The following is a 14,128-nucleotide window of genomic DNA, read 5'->3' as shown; positions in this document are numbered from 1 at the left end:
TGCTGCTTCTGATCCAGTTTAATTATGGAATTAGAAGAACAGCCCCTGCCACTCTAGTGGGAGAACTAGAGAAATTTTGACTTAATTAAAATGAAATTTTAATATACATTAGAAAATGTTAAACATTACAAGCCATGTGACAATTGCTTATATAATGCAGAAATTCCAATACTGGATCTCAACCCAACAGACACAAACCTAGTGTATCAAAAAGTTACTGCACTAGCATGTGTTAAGCAACTATGTTCACAACAATACATGAATGGATATTGTAATTACATGCATGGATAAAGGTTACATAAAATTCAATACTATCCAGGTATAAAAAGAATAAATTTCTGCCATTTACAGCAAAATAGACACAAGTGCAAAACATGCTGAGTGAAAGAAGATAGGTTGAGAAAGAAAACTAGTATATGTTCTATATTCCACATCATCTGTAAGGACAAACATTCAATATTAAATTAGAGTATATTATATTAATACTTTGTTCATTGATCAGAATATACATTGATGAGACTATACATATATACTCATATATATGTATTTGTTTTGCACTTTACATGAACATGGCCTTATATGAGAAATGATATATGACATTTGTCTCTCTTGGATGGGCTTATTCCATTGAAAATAAAGGTCTCCAAGTGGGACCATTTTGTTTCAAATGATACAATTTTATTTTTTACTGGTTGGGTAACATTACAAGGAATTGATTCACCGTTGTTTCATTATCCATTTGTTTTTCAGTGGGCATCAAGATATTTTCCATGTCTTTGCTGTTGTGGATTGTGCTGTTGTAAATACTTTGTTGGAATATAATAATATGTATTTTATAGTAAAAAAATACTTCATGGATAATCTGACAGGGAAAATTCAGGATAAAATAAAACATCTGTGTTATTTGCTGTGCAATACGGATCTCTATGAACCACTTACAAACCTCTTACAAACAGGCTTATCTCAGTTCTCTAAAGCAGGGAAAGGTTAATTATCAGAATTTGTTTAATTGAAAGCATGGAATCCAATTCTAAGAAATCTAAAACATCGAATAAAATGTATAAAATATAGTTAGTACTTCTTAAAGTGTGTGAAATTTTAACTTGGGTGTTTCTTGGTAAAATTCCAGCATTTAAATAAGAACAATTTTTACTATATAGACTTTGTTTTTGAAAGAAAGACTCACAGAGAGCAGCAGAGACAGAGTGAAAACGCTTCCATCTACTGGTTCACTGCCCCATTAGCTGTAATGGCCTGAGCTGAGCTCATCTAAAGCCAGCAATTGGATCTTTCTCTGGGTCTCCAGGAGGGCACAGAGTTCCTGTTGTTCAAACCATCTTCCACAGCTTTTCCAGGCCACAAGCAGGGAGATTGATGGGAAGTTGAACAGCCAGGACAGAATCCGTCACCAGACACTTGAGCATGCAAGGCAAGTATTTAGTCACTTGCTCATCAGGCTGGGCCGTATAAAAGTCGCTATTGAAAGTACCATCAAAATCAGAAATAGACTTAAGTATTGATAAATTCCAAAAACATGACTGTGGTAATGAAAGTCATGTACAAACTTCAATAATTCTAATAAAACTGTTTTTATTATGTCTACATAGTGAAAGTAAACAATGTCAGTTATGCTGCGATTTTTTGCATATTTACACTCATGTATATATTTAAGGTAATACAGTAAACTGGCATGAAAGTGTTTTGTTTTTTATTTCCTCTCAAGAAATCAAAACATTGTAAAATTTTGTTCTTGAAATGTTACTCTATGAGGACGAAATCAATTTTCTCAACCAACTTTTGTACTGCCTCTAATATTAAAGGTATTATAATAGTGTTTAAAGGAAACACCCCACTAATGGAAACCAAGGAAGAGCCTATATCTCTGTTTACAATTACTGTAAGACTAACTGGCACTAGGATTTCCCTGCACCATGTTCTGCTTAGCCCGATACTGCCTGTATTTACAACCTGTCGAATAGTGTTTTAAAAATCATTTTACAAAAGATGCATCAAATTTGAATCACTTGTAAAGGGGGAGATGCTTCAATTTTAAAGGACAAACATGATGAGTATTTACAGCTCAAAATTTAGAACTGTATTTTGGGAGTTGTCAATCTTAAATTAGTAAATGTATGCGGAGGGGTAAAGAGTGCTTCAAGGTGTAACTCGTTAAGGAACTTCAATGGCCAGTGATTCAATGTATGATCCTCGAGGGGCATCTCTGTGCACAAACCTTTAACTATGCACTTTATAAACTCAAACTCATCTTACTCATTCTTTTTTTTTTTAAAAGATTATTATTATTATTATTGGAAAGCCGGATATACAGAGAGGAGGAGAGACAGAGAGGAAGATCTTCCATCCGATGTTTTCACTCCCCAAGTGAGCCGCAACAGGCCGGTGCGCGCCTATCCAATGCCGGGAACCAGGAACCTCTTCGGGGTCTCCCACGCAGGTGCAGGGTCCCAAAGCTTTGGGCCGTCCTCAACTGCTTTCCCAGGCCACAAGCAGGGAGCTGGATGGGAAGTGGAGCTGCTGGGATTAGAACCGGCGCCCATATGGGATCCCGGGGCTTTCAAGGCTAGGACTTTAGCCGCTAGGCCACGCCGCCGGGCCCATCTTACTCATTCTTACAAGCAATGAGACCTTGACAAATAAATACTTCTATACTGAGTCACAGAATTGACTGTCACTTGGAGACCTTTTGTATTTTTCTGCAGAAAGATACAGCAGCCTTTTAAAAACTTATTGTACCATAGGTGTTATGTTATGAATGAAATATGACCTTCATTATTCTTTGTGTTTTAGAAATTCAGTTTTTTTTTCCCTGTTATTTTCCATGACAGAGTTTTGTAGGTATAGGGACTCCATTCTTACCTTGTTCTTTTTCCCTGTATTTTTTCCCTTCCTGTCATTTCCCTCTATATTATTACTCCGGTAAATACATAATATGATTTTGGGGTTTTTTTTTGTGGAGAGATATGGGTGTGTGCAAAATTTATGAAGAGGAAACATAAGTGGCTTATTTTATGATGGTTTATGATTTGTTCAGTTGGGTTGGATTGTTATGTTAATTTCCCTTTCTACAATGTCTAGGTAGAATGGACTACAAGAAATATTCTCAAAGCTGATGCTGTGATGTAGTGGGCTACACTGTGGCCAGAAGCAATGACTACACATCTGTCCTTGATAGTTTGCGTCTGACTGCTCTGCTTCTGGACTATTTTCTGTTCACATGTCTGGAAAGCAGCAGAGGCAGGTGCAGGAGCTTAGTCCATTGTACTTCTGCAGGTATTCCAGAAAAAGCACATAGTTTCCTGCTGTGCCCTGCAATTATGCATTATTATCATTTGTCAACTAAACAAACTAAAAATCATGTAATTTATAAATGAAGATACCTTTGTATCTTACATTTCTATCTGGCAGCATTTTATTTTATTTACTTCCCCAGTTCTGGATATCTAGTTCAATAGAATGTTTTTTTTTCGGCTCTCAGGAAGGCAGATTACAGATGCTTACAAGTATTAACTGCAGTATTTTTAGATTTTAAATGGATTCCCTCCACAAATCAAAATGTTATATCCTTTTGGTATATATCATATATATATTTATCTTATAAGAGCACTTTTAAATTTTCTTAAAATGAGAAGCAATAAGAAAGATCTTTCACAACGGTCAGAGCTGAGCTGATTCGAAACCAGGAGCCAGGAATCTCTGGGTCTCCCACGTGTATGCAGGGTCCTAAGGCTTTGGGCTGTCCTCTATTGCCTTCCCAGGTAATAAGCGGGGAACTTGACGGTAAATACAATACTCGCAATAAAAACCTGTGCGCATACCAGCACATGCAAGGTGAGAATTTAGCCATTAGGTCAATTTTTTTTTCTGTAACTGTGAAAATTTTAAGATTCAATTTATTCTGAGTTTCCTCCAAACTTTTTTTTTTTTATCAATAGAAAAGCAATAGCAAAATTCCAATTTTACATGATACAGGTTCCTTCATATATTTCAACATTTGGACCATTTATTTCATACCTGTTTTTTGATATATTTGATGCATATATTATTATTTAAGTATCATTAAGACATTTAAAGGAATGTAAAATTAATGCATCAAGTAATGAATGAAATAATTTCCAATGTTCTCCATATACAGAAGTTCAAACTATTACCTGGTTTATTAAAATCCTCACTGTCACAATTTTGAGACATACTTGCATTTATGTCTTACATGTGTATGTAAATATGTATTTATTTTATAAATATTTGAGAGAAGAGTAGGGAGAGAGAGTTTGAGAGACAGAGAGATAATTTTGTGTTTGGGCACTGATTGAATGTATACATATACTTCCCTAAGTGAATTATGAGCAAGATTCGAAATAATGAGTAGATGAGTGTACAACCTTCTGATGAGAATGCTTTTTTGTAATTTGGTTAAATTATGTACTTGGTAAGCCCGAAGATAGAGAGGAAGAAATATGAAGAGGTGCAGACAGAGAACTCCCACCTTCTAATTCACTCTTAGCATTTCAAGACTGGAAAGTGTTAAATTCAGGAGCAGAAAAGAATTCGATTTGCCCTTATGGAAATGCGAGTGCCTTAAGTTATCACTGCATTGTCTCAAGGTCTTCATTAGGAAGAACCAATTCAATGCTTTGCTCAATAAGGTAATTTTGCATTAGGATAGTGCTTCTCACAAGTCCAGAGATACAATCTTCCCTTATGGAAATATAATGCTATAATATTTATGCTCTATTTATTAGCATTTACACATTTTAATGTGATACACATTTTGTTTTCATCAAATTTTTGTTTTGAAAAATAATATACATTGTAATCATTAAATTGAATGAAGAAACTTATAGAAATAGAAATGAAGTAAGGATTTCAATGCTTTGCTCATTTCAACCCAATGAAAAATCAAGTATTAACGTTTATCTCTATCATGATTTTAACACTCTCAATTAAGATGAAAATCTGTGTAACTGTATTCGGTGATTTAAATATCTTGATACAAAACAGCTAGAAACATGAACTTCTGGTGATATTCTCAACTCCAATTTACTATTTCTCTTTACATAACAGAACATCCACAGTTTTCCATAGGAGATGCTGAAAATTAGAAGCAATTGCCCAAGTCGATGTGTTTTGACATGACACCTTTAGGCAGAAGGGAGATTCTAAAGACTTACATTTGAAATAAAGTAAAATCTTAAGGCAATCAGAGACTCAGGGGAGTTTAGCTGGAGAATACAGTTCAGAAAAAAGTTGGCTAAGAAGCAATGAAACACATCTTGAGTTTTAATTTTGGATTAAGATTTAGACTTAGATCAGACGGCTGCAGCAAAAATTACCCACTTAGTGAATACTACTCTGTGTGTTGCACAGTCCCCACCATCCCACAGAGTGCGGAAAAGCACTCCCTTTTTTTTTTTTTTTAGATGATTGAACTTTCATTTTTTTCACACCTCCTTCACATGCAGCTGGAGTGGCTTAAAGACTCAGTAATAAGTTTGATTCATTTCTGCTGTTCCTAAGATTCAGTTTTCATGCTTTTAGAATTTCACAGAGGGGTGAAATATAAGAGTTCATATATTTCAAAAAGCCCTTCATATTATTATGATTTTTTAAATTCCCATTTTTAATTGTGCTTTTTTTCTGGAAATAAGTGTAATCAAGGAAATAAACACATAAATATAATCCCCCTAATTTGCTCTTTCTTAACATTTTCAATAAATTTAATAGCATTAATTCAATGACTCACTAATATTATGGTTTCTGTGAAATAAATCAATACTTTTAAGCATCTTATAAGTGCAGATAAAATGATAAATTTAGATAGATAAGTAAACATTGCATTTGTACATTCGTATATGCAAATCAATACAGAATACATGTGTGTATCTGCATACATTTTTGACAAATATGGATTTGATTTGCAGTATGTCTACATATGTATATAATATCACATTATATAATGACATATTTGCTTTTTAACAGTAATGTTTCATGTATGCACAAATTTTACTTATGGCACATGTGAATAATTTAAACACAGATGGGGTGCAATCTAAATATAGTAGTGAATAAATTTTAATCTCATACTCTTTACTGCTGCAGTCAGCTCAAATTCTACATCCACATAGAACAGTAATGAAAAAAAATCCACATGTGATTATGTACTAGATACTAGAAAAGCAAAGTTTTTTTGGCAAAATAACTCCTTAACATTATACTTTTCAAAGGCTTTTCAGATTTAAGATTAAGCAAAAAATCTTCAGTGAAAAAAAAAATCAGCCATTGCATTTGTCTTCTTAACCAAATACATTTATTCTTAATATGAAATGTTTGTATCTTCAAGAAACATTCATAATTTATCTTACACAAATCACTGTGACTCCCGACTTGGAGCTAACAATTCCAACTAAACATTAAATTTTAATTACTATTTTAACACAAATGCTGAAAATAAAATTTTACTGAGAAGAGATTTTTAGCCACTTTATGTAGTGTGATGTTAATGTACTAGCATATTAAAAGTAAAATAAATATTTCAATAGGTTAGCATTTATAAGAAAGATTACACTGAGCTATTTTCTGAAATTCTGAGTTCTACCCTATATATCATGACAGGACATGGGTTTTTTTAAGTCACCCTTCAAAGCTGAGCGAATCCTCGCCTCAAATTTTGTACAATTGTCATAACTGATAAGACCAAAGACCCAATAATGAGATGTACTGACATGCATTCCTTTGGTCTTATCAGTTATGACAATTGTACAAAATTTGAGGCGAGCTTTCAATTGACTGGGATGATACTCTGCTGGCTCTGTCTTCAGACCAGAGAGGGTATACCTAAGAAGCCGTTGAACTTGACTGGACAATAAGATGCTGGACTCTATGTTTGGTATACGCTTGCAATGGGGGAATCTCAACTGAACTTGAGCTGTGGTTATGCAACAAGGTGGAGGAATCCACCATGGTGGGAGGGTTTGGGGAGGGGTGGGGAGAACCCAAGTATCTATGTAACTGTGTCACATAATACAGTGTAATTACTGAAGTTAAATAATACATAATTAAAAAAAAAGAGAGTTACATATTGATTTTCCCTCCATAGCAAACCTAAGATGTAATACATCTTAGTACATCTCATTGCTGTGTCCTTGTTTCGAGTTCCAACAATTGTACAAAATTTAAGGTGAAGATTTGCCCATCTTGAAGGGTGATGTGAAAGTTCACATGAACATAAGGGTTCAAGATATTTTACGGAGTTGCTTCCAAAGGAGGAAACTTCTGGTGTCTTATTTCGTTAGTGTTTGACAGAGTGAAAGGGGGATGGTGTGGCTGACAGTCCATCAGCAATGTAACATTTACCAAAATAAAAAGAGTTTAGTACTGTGTGGTAGAAATACATCATTTGCACATAAAGTATCATTTACTTATAATATAAAACTCATCTTTTTGTAACTCTGAAGAGCGTTGTTTAAAATGGTTGTAGATGCAACGTGTGTAGCTATGCTGTTAAGCTTTATACAAAAATAATGGATGGATACTATGAATCATATTTTTTAAATCTTTAGTTGAATTCTATCACTGTAAGCACAGACAACATGTTTGTCTTGTTTGCTGCCAGTCTGCTTGGCATTTTCCATTTTTTTAAGCATCTTTGAGTTTTGTCTTTTAGAAAAAAAACTTTCACCATTTCAGTTTCTTACAAGATATCACCATCAAATGGATTTTCACTCTTATCTTTATGGCTTTCTTTCAAAGCAGATGGTAACACCATGTACATTTTTTGTCAACTTCAAATTATTTTTCCTGTCTTTTCATGTCTTTGATAGACCTCCTAATAGGATAAGAAATTGCCTTACCTGATCAATATTCACAGTGACGTTTATACTTCTTCATGATATGCCAAATCTATCCTGTGTCTCATAAGAGTAAAAAAAATGTTATGCATTCTCTATGACTTGATTTTTGTGTTCATAACTTTCTAAATGTACATAATATTCCATATAGTTTGTTAAGACATCTCCCTTTAATTAAATGTTATTTAATTAAGCTCTTAATATGTATATTTTCTACACATCAAAAACCACAACAATCATGCATTAGTATGAACGTGTCATTAATTGTAATGTTAACATTTGCTGTTAAATACATCAAGACTGTCAAATACTTGCTGAAGTATAATAATATTATGCTCCTGTCTTTATGAAATTACCATTTCTGACTCATTCTTCTCACAAATTTTAGGAAAAAACAGTCAGTGATACATTATTCTTTTAGGACTCATAATTAATATTGACAACTCTAAACTTTTTGTTATGATCATCTGAATTGTATTCAATTAAATAACTTGATTTCTATTTATAACGATTTTCAGTGTGCCATCAGGTGTCATTGAGAGGTCTATTGCTCTCTTTAAGGAGAAGAATGACATTGCACAAACAGAATACAAGGCACCACAGATTTATGATTTGATGAAAAGATGGACTCCGTAATATTCTTTCTGAATACTTGGAGAGAGATATCGCCAAAGAGGGACTACTGAATTACATACATAGTGTTGTATTACAACAGGTTTCTTGTGTATTTAATAATACATGGAAGGAAGACTGTGGCTTAGTTTTATTAGCAAAACAGATACTGCCAACCAAACTACAAAAGATTTTTTCAAAGAAAAATCAGGCCAAAAAATGAACTATATTATATAGATAAAAAAGTATGAATTATATTTTGCCAACCGCAGACTTAATGTGCTTTCACACAATTAAAATTTCTTAATACCTCTCTTGACTATGCTCCAAACATTAGCTGCGCATCATTGCAAGCTTTTGCCTGAATATTTTGTCTATTTCCATATTTTTGTTTCCTCAGTCTATGGTATTTTAAAATTTCAGATGCTTGTATGAAGTTGTGCCTTGTCTTTTGCTATCTCCTCCACATATAATACTAAGCTGTAAGTATTATCATTTGGTAAACTTTTTGTGAATATAAGATACACTAACTTATTTTCAGTTTGTCTAAAGGTAAAGTAAGAAACGAAAGAGGTAAAATTATGAGATGGAAGGAGGGAGCAGAACAATGTATGCCTATCTTCTCAGAATTATATCTATGAAATACAAGAAATATTCTCTGTATATTATTAAAAAATAAAAAATACAACCACTTCATTCTTTGTTACGAACCAATATGTATGGGCAGTTGTATTTGATGAAGAAGGTTATGACATAATGTTTTATATAATTTTGCTAGCTAATCTACACATTTATATCATGATTATATTTTCTGTATATTAATGTTCCATGTTTCCTATGTATTATGACACTGTCACCTTCGATTCTGTTAGTGATCACGGCAGTGATTGCCTTAACACCGAATTTTCTTAAAGCAATCACTTTATCCTCATCTTGACACATTTGATTATTTTTAAATAGGTCTTTCAACAAAAGGATAATTATACAGCCCAACAACAAATACAATTCTATACAAAAGATTATACTCTATATAGGAATTGAGTTTTAAACTGAAGAGTCTGTAAAATATACTATCAACAGCATCCTTAATAATGATCATTAGCGCCTCACTCAAATTTGTTGAATAATTCTGAAAGTAAATTTGAGCACAAATTATTATGGGGTAATTATCTGAAGAAAAGTGTTTTGAGACTTCATTGGCAATTATAGACTTAAATTCATAGAGGGCATATTGCTCTAGATTGTTTCAACTTTTTTGTAATCCAATTACCTGAGCAAGTTACACACAAAACTTCTCAGAATATCAAAATAGGTGTTTTCATAAGCAAAGGTAAATTCTTTTATACAGCTTCCACTGACTTTTAAATAACTTGAATCATTTGTTGGAGCTGAAATAAATACCATTTTTAAAGAATGTTGTCATAAGATCAATATCTTTACAACTAAGCTTAGGACTGTGACAGGGTTTTTGTTGAATTGGAGCCCATTATCTAGAGATAGGTTTCCACATCTACTGACATTATCTTTTTCGTTTTAAACATTGCTATGTTTCTACTGTTGTTTTTCTTTACTATGAAACAGTGCATCAGCAATTCCTAATATGATTGCATGCATGCCAGGTGATAAACCTTACGTCAGTCTCATACAAACACTATTACCCTCAGTTTTACCCTTTTATATATGTAGTTTGTTTAAAAAGATCATCCTCACTCTTTTTGAAAATGCTGTCTGGTTGAAGTGAACAAAGTTTGGTGAAATGGTTCAAGTGCTGACATTCTATAGAAGCACAGCTGTATTTGATTACAGCACTTGAGCACAGATTTTATGTGAGTACAGATTTATGCTAATGCATACCTTGAGATGAACTGATATTCAGGAAAACTGAATTAAATTCACAGTTCTTGACTTTGGTCCCAACAGTCTCCGATGTTGTGACCTTTTGAATAAAGCCTGCATTCAGATATATGCCCTCCTTCCTTATGGATCATCCAAAAGCTTCATTAATTATGAAGAAATTGTATATTCTCATTTTTTTCAAAGAGGTGCTTCTCTACCTTCTTTCATAATTAAAAGCTGATTTTTTTTTCTTTCTAATGATAAGCTCAAGTAAGTGGCCATTTTTAAAGAGATTTATTTACTTATTTGAAAGGAGAATTATAAAGAGAAAGACAAAGGGACAGATCTTCCAGACACTGGTTCACTTTCAAACAACCACAAAAGCCAGAGCTATGTCAGGTCAGGTGGAAAAGCTTGTTGCTTCCTCTGGGTTTCCCATGTGCGGGAAAGCACCCATAAACGTGGGTTATTTGCTTTCCCAGACTATTAGCCGGAACCTGGACTGAAAGAGGATCAGCTAGGAATCAAACTAGCACCCATAAGGGATGCCAACAGTGTAGGTGGTGATTTACCTTCCTGTTCTCGGAACGGGCCTTTAAACCTGATCTTTCTCTTAGATGTTTTCTTGCAGATTTAGGGACAAGATACTGTGCTTTCTTCAACAAACCACACACTAACTACCTAAGTCACAGTCTTTGTTTCCAAGTATTTCTAAATTTCTACATCTCAATTCACATGAGGGGTGAGAGTAACTCTGTTCTTTTCAGGTTTTTGCAACATGTTATGGAAATGTTTCAACATCCATGGCCATTTTTTTCATGTGGTGGTTTCCCCAACATGGACCACAATTTCAAGTATACTAAATCAACCACCAGCTAGGATGTAAAACCAAATGGAAAATTCCACTAATAACTCTCATATAGTAGCACGTATCCTGATGAATTCTTTTACCATAATATTTCTTTCTCCTTGGAAACAAATATTTTAAGTGTCTTCACATTAGTAAAGTGAATAAAGCTTATTTTTTTAAATTATGTGATATTATCATGTCTTTTACTGTCTTGTTCTTTTATATTAGTTTCTGCCTTTCCTATATTACAGAAGTTTTAAGTCTCCTACATGTTTAGCAATTGGTCATATCATGTCATGAAGTGTATGCGTATGAATAAGAGACAACGTTGAATACATTGGTAAACAGATTCTGTTACAGTGGGTAGCTGTTCACCATGGCTGCTTTTGATTCTGAAACGGTATAGATTTTTGCCACCAGCACTTTTCATTTTTGGCACCTACATGTTCAACATGTTACAAGTCCCATGACACAGCTGAGGCTGAGATGAAATGCTTTTCAATACCTGGAAACCTGTTACCATCTTCCAGAGTTGAATTTGCTTCAACATTAAATATTATAATTGTAGTGCATTTAAGTTATGGAATCCACAGGTGTTTTTGCACCATAGAGAAAGCAAGAGCTCATCCAATCTGCTTACTTTTTTGATGATCCCATGTTGTCATGGCATGAACTATGAGAGGTAGGCTAATACCATCAAGATCAACATTGCCTCTTGCTCCTCCAGCTGCCTACTCCTTTGGTCACTTTCATTTGTGAAAATTCAGAGTGCATAAACTGTTGCACTTAGTTTATACACATTAGTGATAAAAAATGGTTTAAAATGTGGGATTACAGTCTGAATAACAGAAAAAGTATAAAATGTAGATAAGTATATTGTGATCAAAAATTACATAATGCTAATATAAAAATTATATAGAACTGAATCAGATGTTAAAATCAAATGAGCATGTGAAACTCTGAAAACATTGAATCTTTACACAAATTGAAATGAAATGGTACCTGAATACCCTTAATATAAACATTAAGAGAAAGTACATAGTGCAGTTTTTGTGTCTTACAGTTCCCAAGAGGAAAAAGCATATTGAAAATGACACAAAGACCCGATTCTGAATCATGCTTCATGATGGTACTTAGCTCATGCAGCTGCCAACCTCCCATTGATTTCAAAGGATCTCTGTGCTCAGATCAGCTCTGCAGAGATGCAGAGGAAAATGAGAAATTGACTTAGAGAGGCTTGACATGTAATATGCTGCTTCAGCTTTTCTAACACAGATGAGTATACCATTTTCTCAGGTTAAAGATAAAAAGCATATCTTGTACAGCTCTACTGAATAACTTTAAGCTATCTTTGAAATCATTCCTTCTGATAAATTATCTTATAAATGAAGAAAATGCTGTAATGGGAAATATATGAATTATGCATCAAACTCTGAAAATTCAGTCTAGACATTCAGTCTATTCATAAATCATTGATTTGTTGATTTTAATGAATGTGGCAGAAGTATTTAATTCAAAGTAATATATACTTAGATATACATATAGATATTTACACACATCACCATTTTTGTGCATTCTTACTGAAAATAATAGGTATACAATTGAGGAAATTGTATCCAGTAGATTACACAAATTTGTGAAAAGTCGGTTTTACCCAAGAGGACAACAAACATCTCTGTGTGACACCACTATTAAAATACTTAAATATCATTCTCAGGGATATTTATTTTCATTCGTTTAAAAATGGGAATATGAAAGAGAGGAAGACTAAGAGACAGTAGGAGAAGGAGATGAAGTAGGGGGGGAGGAGAAAGAAAGACCTTCATTCGGTTGGCTAGCTCTCCAAATGCTGCCTGCGCTGAATCTAGCAGCTGGACTTTCCATCTGGCACTCACACATGTGTGGCAGGATTGCAGGTAGTTGAGCTATTACCTGTGCCTTTCAGAGGGCACAGAGAATGATGAAATCAGAAGTGTATGAAGACTCAAACCCAGGCACTCCAAAACACCACGTACCCTTTCCAAGTTGTGTCTATACCACTGCCAAAACAATAGAGCCTACCCTGTTTAGTCTCCATTCTTTGCAGCACTGAAGGGTCCTTTTTAAAAATACAAGCCACTGCTATACTGTTGACAAGATTACTTACACATCAGGTTTAAGCATTTTTTTTGAAGGCCTCCTGGTTTACAGGGCTGTTCTGGGAAGTTGTGTATATAGCAAGATTAAGCAAAAAAAAAACAAAACAAAAACAAAAAACCGCCTTCAGCTACAATATGCACCATGTAGTATTATAATACTACCTATCCAGGATTTTAAAATACAAGTGCTTTCTGTATGTGATTTGTTTGTTTATTCATTTACACATGTAAGATTTATTTTTTTTATTGGAAAGTCAGACACACAGAGAGATGGACAGACAGGAAGATCCTCCATCCAATGATTCACTCCCCAAGTGTCAACAGTGGCTGGAGCAGCGCCAAACTGAAACCAGGTACCTGAAGCCGCTTTTAGGTCTCACACAGGCGCAGGATCCCAAGATCTTGGGCCATCCTTTACTGATTTCCCAGGTCATAAGCAGGGAACTGGATGGGAAGTGTAGATGCCAAGACTAGGTCTACTTAATTTTAGCAACCATAACTTAATCACAGAAAGTGGTTATTGTTGCAGTCCTAGTTTTTAGTGCTACTTTAGAATAAAGGATGTCTTAGCATATACAAAATGAATGCAAATTGAGCACACTAACAAAAAATAATGGTTTGTGCAGTTATGCTTATTATTAAAAGTTATTAATGGTAACTAAGTGACTTTATACTTATAAATATCTCATAATCATTTAATACTGAGAATAAGAATAAATACAAAAGTTAGGTACTGTTATATGTTTTAAGATAAATTATCATTTTCTCTTGATTAACAAGTACTTATTTTTTCTTGTTTTAAATATGAATTATAACGTAAAGTAAAA

This window comes from Ochotona princeps, chromosome 12 (assembly GCF_030435755.1).
Source record: "Ochotona princeps isolate mOchPri1 chromosome 12, mOchPri1.hap1, whole genome shotgun sequence".
NCBI lineage: Eukaryota > Metazoa > Chordata > Mammalia > Lagomorpha > Ochotonidae > Ochotona > Ochotona princeps.
This window is presented reverse-complemented; position numbering follows the sequence as displayed.